Here is a 22,382-nt window from a genome sequence, read left to right on the forward strand (position 1 = left end):
TTAAATCCACAGTATACAGGGTGTGAAGCCGTCTACGGCTATCCTAAGCTGAATGTGCCTGTTCTTGTCAGATCGCAGACTGCTGCCCGGCAAGTACGGGGCATGGGAGACTGGCTGGCAATCCAAGGTGCTATTGACATTTTGCTCTGTTGCCGCCTTCCTCTCCGATTCCGAAAAGGATTTATTGATGCTTTAATGCACAGTATACAAAGTGTGAAGCTGTCAACGGCCATCCTAAGTTGGACGCGCCTGCTCTCGTCAGATCGCAGACTGCTACCCAGCTTAGGGCCTGGTAAGTACCAGCATGGGAGGCTGGCTGGGAATCCCGGGTGCAGTTGACATTTTAATCTGTTGCTGCCTTCCGCTCCGATTCCGAAAAGAATTTATTGATGCTTAAATCCACAGTATACAAGGTGTGAAGCTGTCGACGGCCATCCTAAGCTTAACGCGCCTGCTCTCGTCAGATCGCAGACTGGTACAGATCTTAGGGCCCGGTAAGTACCGGCATGGGACACTGGCTGGGAATCCCGGCTGCCGTTGACATTTTGCTCTGTTGCAGCCTTCCGTTCCGATTCCGAAAAGGATTTATTGATGCTTAAATGTACAGTATAAAGGGCGAGAAGCTGTCAACAGCCATCCTAAGCTGAACGCGCCTGCTCTCGTCAGATCGCAGACTGCTACCCAGCTTAGGGCCCGGTAAGTACCAGCATGGGAGACTGGCTGGGAATCCCAGGTGTTGTTGACATTTTGCTCTGTTGCCGCCTTACGCTCCGATTCCGAAAAGGATTTATTGATGCTTAAATCCACAATATACAGGGTGTGAAGCTGTCAACGGCCATCCTAAGCCTGAACGTGCCTGCTCTCCTCAGATCGCAGACTGCTGCCCGGCAGTTACCGGCATGGGAGACTGGCTGGCAATCCAAGGTGCCATTGACATTTTGCTCTGTTGCCACCTTCCTCTCCGATTAAAAAAATATTTATTGATGCTTAAATCCACAATATACAAGGCGTGAAGATGTCAGCGGCCATCCTAAGCTGAACGCGCCTGCTCTCGTCAGATCGCAGACTGCTACCCAGCTTAGGGCCCAGTAAGTACCGGCATGGGAGATGGCCGGGAATCCCGGGTGCAGTTGACTTTTTGCTCTGTTGCCGCCTTCCGTTCCGATTCCGAAAAGGATTTATTGATGCTTAAATGCACATTTTAAAAAGCATGAAGCTGTCAATGGCCATCCTAAGCTGAACGCGCCTGCTCTCGTCAGATCGCAGACTGCTACCCAGCTTAGGGCCTGGTAAGTACCAGCATGGGAGACTGGCTGGGAATCCCGGGTGCAGTTGACATTTTTATCTGTTGCCACCTTCCGCGCCGATTCGGAAAAGGATTTATTGATGCTTAAATGCACAGTATAAAGGCCGTGAAGCTGTTAACGGCCATCCTAAGCTGAACGCGCCTGCTCTCGTCAGATCGCAGACTGCTACCCAGCTTAGGGCCCGGTAAGTACCAGCATGGGAGACTGGCTGGGAATCTCAGGTGTTGTTGACATTTTGCTCTGTAGCTCTGTAGACATTTTGCTCCGATTCCGAAAAGGATTTATTGATGCTTAAATCCACAATATACAGGGTGTGAAGCCGTCTACGGCTATCCTAAGCTGAATGCGCCTGTTCTTGTCAGATCGCAAACTGCTGCCCGGCAAGTACGGGCATGGGAGACTGGCTGGCAATCCAAGGTGCTATTGACATTTTGATCTGTTGCCGCCTTCCTCTCCGATTAAAAAAAATATTTATTGATGCTTAAATCCACAGTATACAAGGCGTGAAGATGTCAACGGCCATCCTAAGCTGAACGCGCCTGCTCTCTTCAGATCGCAGACTGGTACAGATCTTAGGGCCCGGTTAGTACCGGCATGAGACACTGGCTGGGAATCCCGGTTGCCGTTGACATTTTGCTCTATTGCTGCCTTCCGCTCCGATTCGGAAAATAATTTATTGATGCTTAAATCCACAGTATACAAGGTGTGAAGCTGTCGACGGCCATCCTAAGCTTAACGCGCCTGCTCTCGTCAGATCGCAGACTGGTACAGATCTTAGGGCCCGGTAAGTACCGGCATGGGACACTGGCTGGGAATCCCGGGTGCAGTTGACATTTTGCTCTGTTTCTGCTCCGATTCCGAAAATTATTTATTGATGCTTAAATCCACAGTATACAAAGTGTGAAGCTGTCAATGGCCATCCTAAGCTGAACGCGCCTGCTCTTGTTAGATCGCAGACTGCTACCCAGCTTAGGGCCCGATAAGTACCCGCATGGGAGACTGGCTGGGAATCCCAGGTGTCGTTGACATTTTGCTCTGTTGCCGCCTTACGCTCCGATTCCGAAAAGGATTTATTGATGCTTAAATCCACAATATACAGGGTGTGAAGCTGTCAACGGCCATCCTAAGCCTGAACGTGCCTGCTCTCCTCAGATCGCAGACTGCTGCACGGCATGGGAGACTGGCTGGCAATCCAAGGTGCCATTGACATTTTGCTCTGTTGCCGCCTTCCTCTCCGATTAATAAAAATATTTATTGATGCTTAAATCCACAATATACAAGGTGTGAAGATGTCAACGGCCATCCTTAGCTGAACGTGCCTGCTCTCGTCAGATCGCAGACTGCTACCCAGCTTAGGGCCTGGTAAGTACCAGCATGGGAGACTGGCTTGGAATCCCGGGTGCAGTTGACATTTTAATCTGTTGCCGCCTTCCGCTCCGATTCGGAAAAGGATTTATTGATGCTTAAATGCACAGTATAAAGGGCGTGAAGCTGTCAACGGCAATCCTAAGCTGAACGCGCCTGCTCTCGTCAGATCGCAGACTGCTACCCAGCTTAGGGCCCGGTAAGTACCAGCATGGGAGACTGGCTGGAAATCCCAGGTGTTGTTGACATTTTGCTCTTTAGCCACCTTCTGCTCCGATTCCGAAAAGGATTTATTGATGCTTAAATCCACAGTATACAGGGTGTTAAGCCGTCTACGGCTATCCAAAGCTGAATGTGCCTGTTCTTGTCAGATCGCAGACTGCTGCCCGGCAAGTACGGGCATGGGAGACTGGCTGGCAATCCAAAGTGCTATTGACATTTTGCTCTGTTGCCGCCTTCCTCTCCGATTCCGAAAAGGATTTATTGATGCTTAAATGCACAGTATAAAAATCATGAAGCTGTCAATGGCCATCCTAAGCTGAACGCGCCTGCTCTCGTCAGTTCGCAGACGGCTACCCAGCTTAGGGCCCGGTAAGTACTGGCATGGGAGATTGGCTGGGAATCCCGGGTGCCGTTGACATTTTGCTCTATTGCTGCCTTCCGCTCCGATTCCGAAAAGAATTTATTGATGCTTAAATCCACAGTATACAAGGTGTGAAGCTGTCAACGGCCATCCTAAGCTGAACGCGCCTGCTCTCGTCAGATCGCAGACTGCTACCCAGCTTAGGGCCCGGTAAGTACTGGCATGGGAGACTGGCTTGGAATCCGGGGTGCCGTTCACATTTTGCTCTATTGCTGCCTTCCGCTCCGATTCCGAAAATAATTTATTGATGCTTAAATCCACAGTATACAAGGTGTGAAGCTGTCAACGGCCATCCTAAGCTGAACGCGCCTGCTCTTGTTAGATCGCAGACTGCTACCCAGCCTAGGGCCCGGTAAGTACCAGCATGGGAGACTGGCTGGGAATCTCAGGTGTTGTTGACATTTTGCTCTGTAGCTCTGTAGACATTTTGCTCTGATTCCGAAAAGGATTTATTGATGCTTAAATCCACAATATACAGGGTGTGAAGCCGTCTACGGCTATCCTAAGCTGAATGCGCCTGTTCTTGTCAGATCGCAAACTGCTGCCCGGCAAGTTTGGGCATGGGAGACTGGCTGGCAATCCAAGGTGCTATTGACATTTTGATCTGTTGCCGCCTTCCTCTCCGATTAAAAAAAATATTTATTGATGCTTAAATCCACAGTATACAAGGCGTGAAGATGTCAACGGCCATCCTAAGCTGAACGCGCCTGCTCTCGTCAGATCGCAGACTGGTACAGAGATTAGGGCCCGGTAAGTACCGGCATGGGACACTGGCTGGGAATCCCGATTGCCGTTGACATTTTGCTCTATTGCTGCCTTCCGTTCCGATTCCGAAAAGGATTTATTGATGCTTAAATGCACAGTATACAAAGTGTGAAGCTGTCAACGACCATCCTAAGCTGAACGCGCCTGCTCTCGTCAGATCGCAGACTTCTACCCAGCTTAGGGCCTGGTAAGTACCAGCATGGGAGACTGGCTGGGAATCCCGGGTGCAGTTGACATTTTGCTCTGTTTCTGCTCCGATTCCGAAAATTATTTATTGATGCTTAAATCCACAGTATACAGGGTGTGAACATGTCTACGGCCATCCTAAGCTGAATGCGCCTGTACTCGTCAGATCGCAGACTGCTACCCAGCTTCGGGCCGGGTAAGTACCAGCATGGGAGGCTGGCTGGGAATCCCGGGTGCAGTTGACATTTTAATCTGTTGCCGCCTTACGCTCCGATTCCGAAAAGGATTTATTGATGCTTAAATCCACAATATACAGGGTGTGAAGCTGTCAACGGCCATCCTAAGCCTGAACGTGCCTGCTCTCCTTAGATCGCAGACTGCTGCCCGGCATGGGAGACTGGCTGGCAATCCAAGGTGCCATTGACATTTTGCTCTGTTGCCGCCTTCCTCTCCGATTAATAAAAATATTTATTGATGCTTAAATCCACAATATACAAGGCGTAAAGATGTCAACGGCCATCCTAAGCTGAACGCGCCTGCTCTCGTCAGATCGCAGACTGCTACCCAGCTTAGGGGCTGGTAAGTACCGGAATGGGAGACTGGCTGCGAATCCCGGGTGCAGTTGACATTTTTCTCTGTTGCCGCTTTCCGTTCCGATTCCGAAAAGGATTTATTGATGCTTAAATCCACAGTATACAAGGCGTGAAGTTGTCAACAGCCATCCTAAGCTGAACGTACCTGCTCTCCTCAGATCGCAGACGGCTTCCCGGCAAGTACCGGCATGGGAGACTGGCTGGCAATCCAAGGTGCCATTGACATTTTGCTCTGTTGCCGCCTTCCTATCCGATTCCTAAAAATATTTATTGATGCTTAAATGCACAGTATACAAGACGTGAAGCTGTCAACGGCTATCCTAAGCTGAACGCGCCTGCTCTCGTCAGATCGCAGACTGCTACCCAGCTTAGCACCCGATAAGTACCGGCATGGGAGACTGGCTGGGAATCCCTGGTGCAGTTGACATGTTGCTCTATTGCCGCCTTCCGTTCCCATTCCGAAAAGGATTTATTGATGCTTAAATCCACAGTATAAAGAGTGTGAAGCACATTTTGCTCTGTTGCCGCCTTTCTCTCCGATTCCTAAAAATATTTATTAATGCTTAAATCCACAGTATAAAAGGCATGAAGATGTCAACGACCATCCAAAGCTGAACGTGCCTGCTCTCGTCAGATTGCAGACTGCTACCCTGCTTAGGGGCTGATAAGTACCAGCATGGGAGACTGGCTGGGAGTCCAGTTTGCAGTTGACATTTTGCTCCGATTCCGAAAAGGATTTCTTGATGTCAACGACCATCCAAAGCTGAACGTGCCTGCTCTCGTCAGATCGCAAACTGCTAGCCAGCTTAGGGCCCGGTGAGTATCAGCATGGGAGACTGGCTGAGAATCACGGCTGCCGTTGACGCTTTCCGCTCCGATTTCGACAACTTCACACCCTTTATACTGTGGATTTAAGCATCAATAAATCTTTTTCGAAATCAGAGCGGAAGGCGACAACAGAGCAAAATGTCAACTGCAAGCTAAGCTGGGCAGCAGTCTGCGATCTGAGGAGAGCAGGCACGTTCAGCTTAGGATGGCCGTTGACAGCTTCACGCCTTGTATACTGTGGATTTAAGCATCAATAAATCCTTTTCGGAATCAGAGCGGAAGGCGACAACAGAGCAAAATGTCAACTGCTGCCGGGATTCCCAGCCAGTCTCCCATGCTGCTACTTACCAGGTCCTAAGCTGGGTAGCAGTCTGCGATCTGACGGGAGCAGGCGCGTTCAGCTTAGGATGGCCGTTGAAAGCTTCACACCTTGTATACTGTGGATTTAAGCATCAATAAATCATTTTCGGAATCGGAGCAGAAACAGAGCAAAATGTCAACGACACCTGGGATTCCCAGCCAGTCTCCCATGCTGGTACTTACCGGGCCCTAAGCTGGGTAGCAGTCTGCGACCTGACGGGAGCAGGCGCGTTCAGCTTAGGATGGCCGTTGACAGCCTCACACCTTGTATACTGTGGATTTAAGCATCAAGAAATCATTTTCGGAATCGGAACGGAAGGCGGCAACATAGCAAAATGTCAACGACTCCTGGGATTCCCAGCCAGTCTCCCATGCTGGTACTTACCGGGCCTTAAGCTGGGTAGCAGTCTGCGATCTGACGAGAGCAGGCGCGTTCAGCTTAGGATGGCCGTTGACAGCTTCACACCCTTTATACTGTGCATTTAAGCATCAATAAATCCTTTTCGAAATCGGAACCGGAACCGGAACGGAACGGAAGGAGGCAACAGAGCAAAATGTCAACGGCACCCGGGATTCCCAGCCAGTGTCCCATGCCGGTACTTACCGGGCCCTAAGATCTGTACCAGTCTGCGATCTGACGAGAGCAGTCGCGTACAGCTTAGGATGTCCGTGGACAGCTTTACACCATGTATACTGTGGATTTAAGCATCAATAAATCCTTTTCGGAATCGAAACGGAAGGCGGCAACAGAGCAAAATGTCAACTGCACCCTGGATTTCCAGCCAGTCTCCCATGCCGGTACTTACCGGGCCCTAAGCTGGGTAACAGTCTGCAATCTGATGAGAGCAGGCGCGTTCAGCTTAGGATGGCCGTTGACAGCTTCACGCTTTGTATACTGTGGATTTAAGCATCAATAAATATTTTTATTAATCGGAGAGGAAGGAGGCAACAGAGCAAAATGTCAATGGCACCTTGGATTGCCAGCCAGTCTCCCATGCCGGTACTTGCCGGGTAGCGGTCTGCGATCTGAGGAGAGCAGGCACGTTCAGCTTAGGATGGCCGTTGACAGCTTCACGCCTTGTATACTGTGGATTTAAGTATCAATAAATCCTTTTTGGAATCAGAGCGGAAGGCGGCAACATAGAAAAATGTCAACTGCACCCGGGATTCCCAGCCAGTCTCCCATGCTGGTACTTACCGGGCCCTAAGCTGAGTAGCAGTCTGCGATCTGATGAGAGCAGGCACGTTCAGCTTAGGATGGCCGTTAACAGCATCACACCCTTTATACTGTGGATTTAAGCATCAATAAATACTTCACGTAATCGGAGCGGAAGGCGGCAACAGAGCAAAACATCAACGGCACCCAGGATTCCCAGCCAGTCTCCCATGCTGGTACCTACCGGTCCCTAATCTGGGTAGCAGTCTGCGATCTGCCGAGAGCAGGCGCATTCAGCTTAGGATGGCTGTTTACAGCTTCTCACCCTTTATACTGTGGATTTAAGCATCAATAAATACTTTACGTAATCGGAGCGGAAGGCGGCAACAGAGCAAAACATCAACGGCACCCAGGATTCCCAGCCAGTCTCCCATGCTGGTACCTACCGGGCCCTAATCTGGGTAGCAGTTTGCGATCCGACGAGAGCAGGCACGTTAAGCTTAGGATGGCCTTTCACAGCTTCTCACCCTTTATACTGTGGATTTAAGCATCAAAAAATCCTTTTCGGAATCGGAGCGGAAAGCTGCAACAGAGCAAAATGTCAACTGCACCCTGGATTCCCAGCCAGTCTCCCATGCTGGTACTTACCAGCCCCTAAGCTGGGTAGCAGTCTGCAATCTGACGAGATCAGGCACATTCAGCTTTGGATGGTTGTTGACAGGTTCACACCCTTTATACTGTGGGTTTAAGCATCAATAAATCATTTTCGGAATCGGAGCGGAAGGCGGCAACAGAGCACAATGTCAATGGCACCTTGGATTGCCAGCCAGTCTCCCATGCCGGTACTTACCGGGCCCTAAGCTGGGTAGCCGTCTGCGATCTGACGAGAGCAAGCGCGTTCAGCTTAGGATGGCCGTTAAAAGCTTCACGCCCTTTATACTGTGCATTTAAGCATCAATAAATTCTTTTCGGAATCAGAACCGGAACGGAAGGCGGCAACAGAGCAAAATGTCAACGGCACCCGGGATTCCCAGCCAGTGTCCCACGGCGGTACTTACCGGGCCCTAAGATCTGTACCAGTCTGCGATCTGACGAGAGCAGGCGCGTTCAGCTTAGGATGGCCGTTGACAGCTTCTTGTCCTTTATACTGTGCATTTAAGCATCAATAAATCCTTTTCGGAACGGAAGGCGGCAACAGAGCAAAATGTCAACTGCACCCGGGATTCCCAGCCAGTCTCCCATGCTGCTACTTACCAGGTCCTAAGCTGGGTAGCAGTCTGCGATCTGACGGGAGCAGGCGCGTTCAGCTTAGGATGGCCGTTGAAAGCTTCACACCTTGTATACTGTGGATTTAAGCATCAATAAATCCTTTTCGGAATCAGAGCGGAAGGCGGCAACAGAGCAAAATGTCAACGGCACCCGGGATTCCCAGTCAGTCTCCCATGCCGGTACTTACCGGGCCCAAAGCTGGGTAGCAGTCTGCGATCTGATGAGAGCAGTCTCGTTCAGCTTAGGATGGCCGTTGACAGCTTCACGCCTTGTATACTGTGGATTTAAGCATCAATAAATCCTTTTTAGAATCGGAGCGGAAGGCGACAGCAGAGCAAAATGTCAACTGCACCTGGGATTCCCAGACAGTCTCAAATGCTGGTACTTACCAGGTCCTAAGCTGGGTAGCAGTCTGCGATCAGACGCGAACAGGCGCATTCAGCTTAGGATGGCCGTTGCCAGCTTCACACCCTGTATACTGTATACTGTATACTGTATACTGTGGATTTAAGCATCAATAAATCTTTTTCGGAATCGGAGCGGAAGGCGGCAACAGAGAAAAATGTCAACGGCACCCGGGATTCCAAGCCAGTCTCCCATGCCGGTACTTACCGGGCCCAAAGCTGGGTAGCAGTCTGCGATCTGACGAGAGCAGGCACCTTCAGCTTAGGATGGCCGCTGACAGCTTCATGCCTTGTATACTGTGGATCTAAGCATCAATAAATCCTTTTCGGAATCGAAGCGGAAAGCTGCAACAGAGCAAAATGTTAACTGCACCCGGGATTCCCAGCCAGTCTCCCATGCTGGTACTTACCAGGCCCTAAGCTTAGTAGCAGTCTGCAATCTGTCGAGAGCAGGCACGTTCAGCTTAGGATTGCTGTTGACAGCTTCACACCTTGTATACTGAGGATTTAAGCATCAATAAATCCTTTTCGGAATCGGAGCGGAAGGCGGCAACAGTGAAAATGTCAATGGCACCCAAGGTAGCAGTCTGTGATCTGACGAGAGCAGGCGAGTACAGCTTAGGATGGCCGATGACAGCTTCAACCCCTGTGTACTGTGGATTTAAGCATCAATAAATCCTTTTCGGAATCAGAATAGAAGGCGGCAACAGAGCAAAATGTCAATGGCACCTTGGATTGCCAGCCAGTCTCCCATGCTGGTACTTGCCAGGCAGCAGTCTGCGATCTGAGGAGAGCAAGCACGTTCAGCTTAGGATGGCCGTTGACAGCTTCACGCCTTGTATACTGTGGATTTAAGCATCAATAAATCCTTTTTGAAAGCAGAGCGTAAGGCGGCAACAGAGCAAAACGTAAACGGCAAGCGGGATTCCCAGCCAGTCTCCCATGCTGGTACTTACGGGGCCCTAGGCGGGGTAGCAGTCTGCGATCTGACGAGAGCAGGCGCATTCAGCTTAGGATGGCCTTTCACAGCTTCTCACCCTTTATACTGTGGATTTAAGCATCAAAAAATCATTTTAGGAATAGGAGCGGAAGGCGGCAACAGAGCAAAATGTCAACGGCACCTGGGATTCCCAGCCAGTCTCCCATGCTGGTACTTACCAGGCCCTAAGCTGGGTGGCAGTCTGCAAACTGACGAGAGCAGGCACGTTCAGCTTAGGATGGCCTTTGACAGCTTCTCTACCTGTATATTGTGAATTTAAGCATCAATAAATCCTTTTCGGAATCGAAGCAGAAAGCGGAAACAGAGCAAAATGTCAACTGCTCCCGGGATTCCCAGCCAGTCTCCCATGCTGGAACTTACCAGGCCCTAAGCTGGGTAACAGTCTGCAATGTGATGTGAACGGGCGCATTCAGCTTAGTATGGCTGCTGACAGCTTCACGCTCTTTATACTGTGCATTTAAGCATCAATAAATCCTTTTCGGAATCGGAATGGAAGGCGTCAACAGAGCAAAATGTCAACGGCACCCGGAATTCCCAGCCAGTCTCCCATGCTGGTACTTACCAGGCCATAAGCTGGGTAGCAATTTGCGATCTGACGAGAGCAGGCGCGTACAGCTTCGGATGGCCGTTGACAGCTTATCACCCTTTATACCCTTTATACCCTTTATACCGTGCATTTAAGCATCAATAAATCTTTTTCGGAATCGGAGCGGAAGGCGGCAACAGAGAAAAATGTCAACGGCACCCGGGATTCCAAGCCAGTCTCCCATGCCGGTACTTACCGGGCCCAAAGCTGGGTAGCAGTCTGCGATCTGACGAGAGCAGGCACCTTCAGCTTAGGATGGCCGCTGACAGCTTCATGCCTTGTATACTGTGGATCTAAGCATCAATAAATCCTTTTCGGAATCGAAGCGGAAAGCTGCAACAGAGCAAAATGTTAACTGCACGCGGGATTCCCAGCCAGTCTCCCATGCTGGTACTTACCAGGCCCTAAGCTTAGTAGCAGTCTGCAATCTGTCGAGAGCAGGCACGTTCAGCTTAGGATTGCTGTTGACAGCTTCACACCTTGTATACTGAGGATTTAAGCATCAATAAATCCTTTTCGGAATCGGAGCGGAAGGCGGCAACAGTGAAAATGTCAATGGCACCCAAGGTAGCAGTCTGTGATCTGACGAGAGCAGGCGAGTACAGCTTAGGATGGCCGTTGACAGCTTCAACCCCTGTGTACTGTGGATTTAAGCATCAATAAATCCTTTTCGGAATCAGAATAGAAGGCGGCAACAGAGCAAAATGTCAATGGCACCTTGGATTGCCAGCCAGTCTCCCATGCTGGTACTTGCCAGGCAGCAGTCTGCGATCTGAGGAGAGCAAGCACGTTCAGCTTAGGATGGCCGTTGACAGCTTCACGCCTTGTATACTGTGGATTTAAGCATCAATAAATCCTTTTTGAAAGCAGAGCGTAAGGCGGCAACAGAGCAAAACGTAAACGGTAAGCGGGATTCCCAGCCAGTCTCCCATGCTGGTACTTACGGGGCCCTAGGCGGGGTAGCAGTCTGCGATCTGACGAGAGCAGGCGCATTCAGCTTAGGATGGCCTTTCACAGCTTCTCACCCTTTATACTGTGGATTTAAGCATCAAAAAATCATTTTAGGAATAGGAGCGGAAGGCGGCAACAGAGCAAAATGTCAACGGCACCTGGGATTCCCAGCCAGTCTCCCATGCTGGTACTTACCAGGCCCTAAGCTGGGTGGCAGTCTGCAAACTGACGAGAGCAGGCACATTCAGCTTAGGATGGCCTTTGACAGCTTCTCTACCTGTATATTGTGGATTTAAGCATCAATAAATCCTTTTCGGAATCGAAGCAGAAAGCGGAAACAGAGCAAAATGTCAACTGCTCCCGGGATTCCCAGCCAGTCTCCCATGCTGGAACTTACCAGGCCCTAAGCTGGGTAACAGTCTGCAATGTGATGTGAACGGGCGCATTCAGCTTAGTATGGCTGCTGACAGCTTCACGCTCTTTATACTGTGCATTTAAGCATCAATAAATCCTTTTCGGAATCGGAATGGAAGGCGTCAACAGAGCAAAATGTCAACGGCACCCGGAATTCCCAGCCAGTCTCCCATGCTGGTACTTACCAGGCCATAAGCTGGGTAGCAATTTGCGATCTGACGAGAGCAGGCGCGTACAGCTTCGGATGGCCGTTGACAGCTTATCACCCTTTATACCCTTTATACCCTTTATACCCTTTATACCCTTTATACCCTTTATACCCTTTATACCCTTTATACCCTTTATACCCTTTATACCCTTTATACCCTTTATACCGTGCATTTAAGCATCAATAAATCCTTTTCGGAATCGGAACGGAAGGCGGCAACAGAGCAAAATGTAAACGGCACCCGGGAATCCCAGCCAGTCTCCCATGCTGGTACTTACCAGGCCCTAAGCTGGGTAGCAGTCTGCGATCTAACAGGAGCCGGCGTGTTGAGCTTAGGATGGCCGTTGATAGCTTCATGCCTTGTATACTGTGGATTTAAGCATCAATAAATCCTTTTCGTAATCGGAGCAAAAAGCGTCAACAGAGCAAAACGTCAACGGCACCCGGGATTCCCAGCCAGTCTCCCATGCTGGTATTTACCGGGCCCTAAGCTGGGTAGCAGTTTGCAATCTGACAAGAGCAGGCGCGTTCAGTTTAGGATGGCCGTCAACAGCTTCACACCTTGCATACTGTGGATTTAAGCATCAATAAATCATTTTCGGAATCAGAGCGGAAGGCGGCAATAGAGCAAAATGTCAACGGCACCCAGGATTCCCAGCCAGTCTCCCATGCCGGTACTTTCCGGGCTCTAAGCTGGATAGCAGTCTGCGAACTGACGAGAGCAGGCGCGCTCAGCTTAGGATAGCCGTTGACAGCTTCTCATCCTTTATACTGTGCATTAAAGCATCAATAAATCCTTTTCGGAATCGGAACGGAAGGCGGCAACAGAGCAAAATGTCAACTGCACCCGGGATACCCAGCCAGTCTCCCATGCTGGTACTTACCAGGCCCTAAGCTGGGTAGCAGTCTGCGATCTGACAGGAGCAGGCGCGTTCAGCTTAGGATAGCCGTTGACAGCTTCACACCTTGTATACTGTGGATTTAAGCATCAATAAATCATTTTTAGAATCGGAGCGGAAGGCGGCAACAGAGCAAAATGGCAACTGCACCCGGGATTCCCAGCCAGTCTCCAATGCTGGTACTTACCGGGCCCGAAGCTGAGTAGCAATTTGCAATCTGACGAGAGCAGGCGCGTTCAGCTTCGGATGGCCGTTGATAGCTTCACATGTTGTATACTGTGGATTTAAGCATCAATAAATCATTTTCGGAATCGGAGCAAAAAGCGTCAACAGAGCAAAACGTCAATGGCACCCGGGATTCCCAGCCTGTCTCCCATGCTGGTACTTACCGGGCCCTAAGCTGGGAAGCAGTCTGTGATCTAACGAGAGCAGGCGCGTTCAGCTTAGGATGGCCGTTGACAGCTTCTCACCCTTTATACTGTGGATTTAAGCATCAATAAATCCTTTTCGGAATCGGAGCGGAAGGCGGCAAAAGAGCAAAATGTCAACTGCATCCAGGATTCCCAGCCAGTCTCCCATGCTGGTACTTACCGGGCCCTAAGCTGGGTAGCAGTCTGCGATCTGACGAGAGCAGGCACGTTCAGTTAAGGATGGCCGTTGACAGTTTCATGCCTTGTATACTGTGGTTTTAAGCATCAATAAATCCTTTTCGGAATCGGAGCAGAAACAGAGCAAAATGTCAACTGCACCCGGGATTCCCAGCCAGTCTCCCATGCTGGTACATTCCAGGTCCTAAGCTGGGTAGCAGTCTGCGATCTGAGGAGAACAGGCGCATTCAGCTTAGGATGGCCGTTGACAGCTTCACACCCTGTATACTGTGAATTTAAGCATCAATAAATCCTTTTCAGAATCGGAGCGGAAAGCGGCAACAGAGCAAAATGTCAACGACACCTGTGATTCCCAGCCAGTCTCCCATGCTGGTACTTACCGGGCCCTAAGCTGGGTAGCAGTCTGCGATCTGACGAGAGCAGGCATGTTCAGCTTAGGATGACCGTTGACAGCTTCACGCCTTTTATACTGTGCATTTAAGTATCAATAAATCCTTTTCGGTATCGGAACGGAAGGCGGCAACAGAGCAAAATGTCAACGGCAGCCGGGATTCCCAGCCAGTCTCCCATGCTGGTACTTACCAGCCCCTAAGATGGGTAGCAGTCTTCAATCTGACGAGAGCCGGCACGTTCAGCTTAGGATGGCCGTTGACAGCTTCACACCCTTTATACTGTAGATTTAAGCATCAATAAATCCTTTTCGGAATCGGAGCGGAAGGCGGCAAAAGAGCAAAATGTCAGCGGCACCCCGGATTCCCAGGCAGTCTCCCAAGCTGGTACTTACCGGGCCATAAGCTGGGTAACAGTCTGCAAACTGACGATAGCAGGCACATTAAGCTTAGGATGGCCGTTGACAGCTTCACATCCTTAATACTGTGGATTTAAGAATCAAAAAATCCTTTTCGGAATCGGAGCGGAAAGCGGCAACAGAGCAAAATGTCATCTGCACCCTGGATTCCCAGCCAGTCTCCTATGCTGGTACTTACCAGCCCCTAAGCTGGGTAGCAGTCTGCAATCTGACGAGAGCCGGCACGTTCAGCTTAGGATGGCCGTTGACAGCTTCACACCCTTTATACTGTGGATTTAAGCATCAATAAATCCTTTTCGGAATCGGAGCGGAAGGCGGCAAAAGAGCAAAATGTCAGCGGCACCCGGGATTCCCAGACAGTCTCCCACGCTGGTACTTACCGGGCCCCAAGGTGGGTAGAAGTTTTCGATCTAACTAAAGCAGGCACGTTCAGCTTAGGATGGCCGTTGACAGCTTTTTGCCTTGTATACTGTGGATTTAAGCATCAATAAATCCTTTTCGGAATCGGAGCGGAAACAGAGCAAAATGTCAACTGCATCCAGGATTCCCAGCCATTCTCCCATGCTGGTACTTACTGGGCCCTAAGTTGAGTAGCAATTTGCAATCTGACGAGAGCAGGCACGTTCAACTTAGGATGGCCGTTGACAGCTTCACACCCTTTATACCCTTTATACCCTTTATACCCTTTATACTGTGAATTTAAGCATCAATAAATCTTTTCAGAATCGGAGCGGAAGGCAGCAACAGAGGAAAACGTCAACGGCACCCGGGATTCCCAGCCAGTCTCCCATGCTGGTACTTACCAGGTCCTAAGCTGGGTATCAGTCTGCGATCTGAGGAGAACAGGCGCATTCAGCTTAGGATGGCCGTTTACAGCTTCACACCCTGTATACTGTGAATTTAAGCATCAATAAATCCTTTTCGGAATCGGAGCAGAAGGCGGCAACAGAGCAAAATGTCAACGGCAGCCGGGATTCCCAGCCAGTCTCCCATGCTGGTACTTACCAGCCCCTAAGCTGGGTAGCAGTCTGAAATCTGACAAGAGCCGGCACGTTCAGCTTAGGATGGCCGTTGACAGCTTCACACACTTTATACTGTGGATTTAAGCATCAATAAATCCTTTTCGGAATCAGAACGGAAGGCGGCAACAGAGCAAAATGTTGACGGCACCCGGGATTCCCAGCCAGTCTCCCAATTTTGGTACTTACCAGGCCCTAAGCTGGGTAGCAGTTTGCGATCTGATGAGAGCAGGCACGTTCAGCTTAGGATGGCTGTTGACAGCTTCATGCCTTGTATACTGTGGATTTAAGCATCAATAAATCCTTTTTGGAATCGGAGCGGAAACAGAGCAAAATGTCAACTGCACCAGGGATTCCCAGCCAGTCTCCCATGCTGGTACTTACCAGGCCCTAAGATGGGTAGCAGTCTGCGATCTGACGGGAGCAGGTGCGTTCAGCTTAGGATAGCCGTTGACAGCTACACACCTTGTATACTGTGGATTTAAGCATCAATAAATCCTTTTTAGAATCGGAGCGGAAGGCGGCAACAGAGCAAAATGTCAACTGCACCCGGGATTCCCAGCCAGTCTCCCATGCTGGTACTTACCGGGCCCTAAGCTGAGTAGCAATTTGCGATCTGACGAGAGGAGGCGCGTTCAGCTTCGGATGGCCGTTGGCAGCTTACCACCTTTTATACCATTTATACCCTTTATACCCTTTATACCCTTTATACCCTTTATACCCTTTATACCCTTTATACCCTTTATACTGTGCATTTAAGCATCAATAAATCCTTTTCGGAATCGTAACGGAAGGCGGCATCAGAGCAAAAAGTCAACGGCACCCGGGATTCCCAGCCAGTCTCCCATGCTGGTACTTACCAGGCCCTAAGCTGGGTAAAAGTCTGCGATCTGACAGGAGCCGGCGTGTTCAGCTTAGGATGGCCGTTGATAGCTTCATTTCTTGTATACTGTGGATTTAAGCATCAATAAATCCTTTTCGGAATCGGAGCGGAAGGCGGCAACAGAGCAAAATGTCAAGTGCACCCGGGATTCCCAGCCAGTCTTCCATGCCGGTACTTACCAGGCCCTAAGCTGGGTAGCAGTCTGCGATCTGATGAGAGCAGGCCGCGTTCAGCTTAGGATGGCCATTGACAGCTTCACACGTTGTATACTGTGGATTTAAGCATCAATAAATCATTTTCGGATTCGGAGCAGAAGGTGGCAACAGAGCAAAATGTCAACTGCACCCGGGATTCCCAGCCAGTCTCCCATGCTGGTACTTACCGGGCCCTAAGCTGAGTAGCAATTTGCAATCTGATGAGAGCAGGCGCGTTCAGCTTAGGATGGCCGTTGACAGCTTATCACCCTTTATACCCTTTATACCCTTTATACCCTTTATACCCTTTATACCCTTTATACCCTTTATACCCTTTATACCCTTTATACCCTTTATACCCTTTATACCCTTTATACCGTGGATTTAAGCATCCATAAATCTTTTCAGAATCGGAGCGGAAGGCGGCAACAGAGCAAAATGTCAACAACACCTGGGATTCCCAGCCAGTCTCCCATGCTGGTACTTACCGGGCTCTAAGCTGGGTAGCATTCTGCAATCTGACGAGAGCAGGCACGTTCAGCTTAGGATGTCCGTTGACAGCTTCACGCCTTGTATACTGTGGATTTAAGCATCAATAAATCCTTTTTGGAATCAGAGCGGAAGGCGGCAACAGAGCAAAATGTCAACTGCACCCGGGATTCCCAGCCAGTCTCCCATGCCGGTACTTACCAGGCCCTAAGCTGGGCAGCAGTCTGCAATCTGACAAGAGCAGGCACGTTCAGCTTAGGATGGCCGTTGACAGCTTCACACCTTGTATACTGTGGATTTAAGCATCAATAAATGTTTTTCGGAATCGGAGAGGAAGGCGTCAACAGAGCAAAACGTCAACAAGACCCGGGATTCCCAGCCAGTCTCCCATGCTGGTACTTGCCGGGCCCTAAACTGAGTAGCAATTTAAAATCTGACGAGAGCAGGCGCGTTCAGCTTAGGATGGCCGTTGACAGCTTCACACCTTGTATACTGTGGATTTAAGCATCAATAAATCATTTTCTGAATCGGAGCGGAAGGCGGCAACAGAGCAAAACGTCAACTCCACCCGGGATTCCCAGCCAGACTCCCATGCTGGTACTTACCGGGCCCTAAGCTGGGCAGCAGTTTGCGATCTGACGAGAGCAGGCACGTTCAGTTAAGGATGGCCGTTGACAGTTTCATGCCTTGTATACTGTGGATTTAAGCATCAATAAATCCTTTTCGGAATCGGAGCAGAAACAGAGCAAAATGTCAACTGCACCCGGGATTCCCAGCCAGTCTCCCATGCTGGTACTTACCAGGTCCTAAGCTGGGTAGCAGTCTGCGATCTGAGGAGAACAGGCGCATTCAGCTTAGGATGGCCGTTAACAGCTTCACACCCTTTATACTGTAGATTTAAGCATCAATAAATCCTTTTCGGAATCGGAGCGGAAGGCGGCAAAAGAGCAAAATGTCAGCGGCACTCTGAATTCCTAGCCAGTCTCCCAAGCTGGTACTTACCGGGCCCTAAGCTGGGTAACAGTCTGCAAACTGACGATAGCAGGCACGTTAAGCTTAGGATGGCCGTTGACAGCTTCTCATCCTTTATACTGTGGATTTAAGCATCAAAAAATCCTTTTCGAAATCGGAGCGGAAAGCGGCAACAGAGCAAAATGTCATCTGCACCCTGGATTCCCAGCCAGTCTCCTATGCTGGTACTTACCAGCCCCTAAGCTAGGTAGCAGTCTGCAATCTGACGAGAGCCGGCACGTTCAGCTTAGGATGGCCGTTGACAGCTTCACACCCTTTATACTGTGGATTTAAGCATCAATAAATCCTTTTCGGAATCGGAGCGGAAGGCGGCAAAAGAGCAAAATGTCAGCGGCACCCGGGATTCCCAGACAGTCTCCCATGCTGGTACTTACCGGGCCCCAAGGTGGGTAGCAGTTTTCGATCTAACTAAAGCAGGCACGTTCAGCTTAGGATGGCCGTTGATAGCTTTTTGCCTTATATACTGTGGATTTAAGCATCAATAAATCCTTTTCGGAATCGGAGCGGAAACAGAGCAAAATGTCAACTGCATCCAGGATTCCCAGCCAGTCTCCCATGCTGGTACTTACCAGACCTTAAGCTGGGTAGCAGTCTGCGATCTGACGAGAGCAGGCGCATTCAGCTTAGGATGGCCGTTGACAGGTTCGCACCCTGTATACTGTGGATTTAAGCATCAATAAATCTGTTTCGAAATCGGAACGGAAAACGGCGATAGAGCAAAATGTCAACAGCACCCGGGATTCCCAGCCAGTCTCCCTTGCTGTTACTTACCGGGCCCTAAGCTGGGTAGCAGCCTGTGATCTGACGAGAGCAGGCACGTTCAGCTTAGGATGGCCGTTGACAGCTTCAAACCTTTTACACTGTGTATTTAAGCATCAATAAATCCTTTTCGGAATCGGAACGGAAGGCGGCAACAGAGCAAAATGTCAACTGCACCCAGGATTCCCAGCCAGTCTCCCATGCTGGTACTTACCAGCCCCTAAGCTGGGTAGCAGTCTACGATCTGACGGGAGCAGGCGCGTTCAGCTTAGAATAGCCGTTGTCAGCTTCACACCCTGTATATTGTGGATTTAAGCATCAATAAATCCTTTTCGGAATCGGAGCGGAAGGTGGAAACAGAGCAAAATGTCTACTGCACCCGGGATTCCCAGCCAGTCTCCCATGCTGGTACTTATCGGGCCCTAAGCTGAGTAGCAATTTGCAATCTGAGGAGAGCAGGCGCGTTCAGCTTAGGATGGCCGTTGACAGCTTATCACGCTTTATACCCTTTATACCATTTATACTGTGGATTTAAGCATCAATAAATCTTTTCAGAATCGGAGCGGAAGGCAGCAACAGAGGAAAACGTCAACGGCACCCGGGATTCCCAGCCAGCCTTCCATGCTGGTACTTACCAGGTCCTAAGCTGGGTAGCAGTCTGCGATCTGAGGAGAACAGGCGCATTCAGCTTAGGATGGCCGTTGACAGCTTCACACCCTGTATACTGTGAATTTAAGCATCAATAAATCCTTTTCCGAATCGGAGCGGAAGGCGGCAACAGATCAAAATGTCAACGACACCTGGGAATCCCAGCCAGTCTCCCATGCTGGTACTTACCGGGCCCTAAGCTGGGTAGCAGTCTGCAATCTGCCGAGAGCAGGCGCGTTCAGCTTAGGATGGCCGTTGACAGCTTCCCACCTTGTATACTGTGGATTTAAGCATCAATAAATCATTTTTGGACTCAGAGCGGAAGGCGTCAACAGAGCAAAACGTCAACGGCACCCGGGATTCCCAGCCAGTCTCCCATGCTGGCACTTACCGGGCCCTAAGCTGAGTAGCAATTTGCTATCTGACCAGAGCAGGCGCGTTCAGCTTAGGATGGCCGTTGACAGCTTTACACCCTTTACACCCTTTACACCCTTTACACCCTTTACACCCTTTACACCCTTTACACCCTTTACACCCTTTACACCCTTTACACCCTTTACACCCTTTATACTGTGGATTTAAGCATTAATAAATCTTTTCAGAATCGGAGCGGAAGGCGGCAACAGAGCAAAATATCAACAACACCTGGGATTCCCAGCCAGTCTCCCATGCTGGTACTTACCGGGCCCTAAGCTGGGTAGCAGTCTGCAATCTGACGAGAGCAGGCACGTTCAGCTTAGGATGGCCGTTGACAGCTTCACGCCTTGTATACTGTGGATTTAAGCATCAATAAATCCTTTTTGGAATCAGAGCGGAAGGCGGCAACAGAGCGAAATGTCAACTGCACCCGGGACTCCCAGCCAGTCTCCCATGCTGGTACTTACCAGGCCCTAAGCTGAGTAGCAGTCTGCAAACTGACGAGAGCAGGCACGTTCAGCTTAGGATGGCCGTTGACAATTTCACATGCTTTATACTGTGGATTTAAGCATCAATAAATCTTTTTCGAAATCGGAACGGAAAAAAAGCGGCAATAGAGCAAACTGTCAAAGGCACCCGGGATTCCCAGCCAGTCTATCATTCCAGTACTTACCGAGCCCTAAGCTGGGTAGCAGTCTGCGATCTGACGAGAGCAGGCGCGTTCAGCTTTGGATGGCTGTTGACAGTTTCTTGCCCTTTATACTGTGAATTTAAGCATCAATAAATCCTTTTCGGAATCGGAACGGAAGGCGGCAACAGAGCAAAATGTCAACTGCACCCGGGATTCACAGCCAGTCTCCCATGCTGGTACTTACCAGGCCCTAAGCTGGGTAGCAGTCTGCAATGTGACGAGAACAGGCGCATTCAGCTTAGGATGGCCGTTGACAGCTTCATGCCTTGTATACTCTGGATTTAAGCATCAATAAATATTTTTATTAATCAGAGAGGAAGGAGGCAACAGAGCAAAATGTCAATGGCACCTTGGATTGCCAGCCAGTCTCCCATGCCGGTACTTGCCGGGCAGCAGTCTGCGATCTGAGGAGAGCAGGCACGTTCAGCTTAGGATGGCTGTTGATAGCTCCATGCCTTGTATACTGTGGATTTAAGCATCAATAAATGCTTTTCTGAATCGGAGCGGAAGGCGGCAACAGAGCAAAATGTCAACTGCACCGGGGATTCCCAGCAAGTCTCCCATGCTGGTACTTACCAGGCCCGAAGCTGGGTATCAGTCTGCGATCTGACGAGAGCAGGCGTGTTCAGCTTAGGATGCCCGTTGATAGCTTCTTGCCTTTTATACTGTGGATTTAAGCATCAATAAAGATTTTTATCAATCGGAGAGGAAGGCGGCAACAGAGCAAAATGTCAATGGCACCTTGGATTGCCAGCCAGTCAGTCTCCCATGCCGGTACTTGCCGGGCAGCAGTCTGCGATCTGAGGAGAGCAGGCACGTTCGGCTTAGGATGGCCGTTGACAGCTTCACGCCTTGTATACTGTGGATTTAAGCATCAATAAATCCTTTTTGGAATCAGAGCAGAAGGGCAACTGCACCCGGGATTCCCAGCCAGTCTCCCATGCCGGTACTTACCAGGCTCTAAGCTGTGTAGCAGTCTGCAAACTGACGAGAGCAGGCACGTTCAGCTTAGGATGGCCGTTGATGGTTTCACACCCTGTATATTGTGGATTCAAGCATCAATTAATCCTTTTCGGAATCGGAGCGGAAGGCGACAACAGAGCAAAATGTCAACTGCACTTGGGATTCACAGCCAGTTTCCCATGCTGATACTTACCAGGCCCTAAGCTGGGTAGCAGTCTGCGATCTGACGGGAGCAGGCGCATTCAGCTTAGGATGGCCGTTGACAGCTTCACACCCTTTATACCCTTTATATACCCTTTTTATACCCTTTATACTGTGGATTTAAGCATCAATAAATCTTTTCAGAATCGGAGCGGAAGGCGTCAACAGAGCAAAATGTCAACTGCACCCCGGATTCCCAGCCAGTCTCCCATGCTGGTACTTACCGGGCACTAAGCTGGGTATCAGTTTGCGATCTGACGAAAGCAGGCATGTTCAGCTTAGGATGGCCGTTGGCAGCTTCATGCCTTGTATACTGTGGATTTAAGCATCAATAAATCCTTTTCAGATTCGGAGCAGAAACAGAGCAAAATGTCAACTGCACCCTGGATTCCCAGCCAGTCTCCCATGCTGGTACTTACCAGGCCCTAAGAAGGGTAGTAGTCTGCAATCTGCCGAGAACAAGCACATTCAGGTTAGGATGGCCGTAGACAGCTTCACACCCTGTATACTGTGGATTTAAGCATCAATAAATCCTTTTCGGAATTGGAGCGGAAGGCGGCAACAGAGCAAAATGTCAACGACACCTGGGATTCCAAACAGTCTCCCATGCTGGTACTTTCCAGGTCCTAAGCTGGGTAGCAGACAGTGATCTGATGAGAGCAGGCGCGTTCAGCTTAGGATGGCCGTTGACAGCTTCACGCCCTTTATACTGTGCATTTAAGAATCAATAAATCCT

At 49.9% G+C, this 22,382-nt stretch overlaps 6 pseudogenes; 2 read left to right on the forward strand and 4 right to left on the reverse strand.

The window, feature by feature from the left end:
* The first annotated feature begins 625 nt into the window (after positions 1-625).
* Positions 626-745, forward strand: LOC130323254 (5S ribosomal RNA; annotated as a pseudogene).
* Positions 746-1,420: 675 nt separating this feature from the next.
* LOC130353027 (5S ribosomal RNA) lies at positions 1,421-1,540 on the forward strand (annotated as a pseudogene).
* Positions 1,541-6,181: 4,641 nt separating this feature from the next.
* Positions 6,182-6,301, reverse strand: LOC130322515 (5S ribosomal RNA; annotated as a pseudogene).
* Positions 6,302-6,383: 82 nt separating this feature from the next.
* Positions 6,384-6,503, reverse strand: LOC130328288 (5S ribosomal RNA; annotated as a pseudogene).
* Positions 6,504-10,389: 3,886 nt separating this feature from the next.
* LOC130348604 (5S ribosomal RNA) lies at positions 10,390-10,509 on the reverse strand (annotated as a pseudogene).
* A 1,454-nt stretch (positions 10,510-11,963) lies between these two features.
* On the reverse strand, positions 11,964-12,083 carry LOC130348615 (5S ribosomal RNA; annotated as a pseudogene).
* Between the last annotated feature and the right edge of the window lie 10,299 nt (positions 12,084-22,382).

The sequence above is a fragment of the Hyla sarda genome, chromosome 1, assembly GCF_029499605.1.
Source record: "Hyla sarda isolate aHylSar1 chromosome 1, aHylSar1.hap1, whole genome shotgun sequence".
Lineage (NCBI taxonomy): Eukaryota > Metazoa > Chordata > Amphibia > Anura > Hylidae > Hyla > Hyla sarda.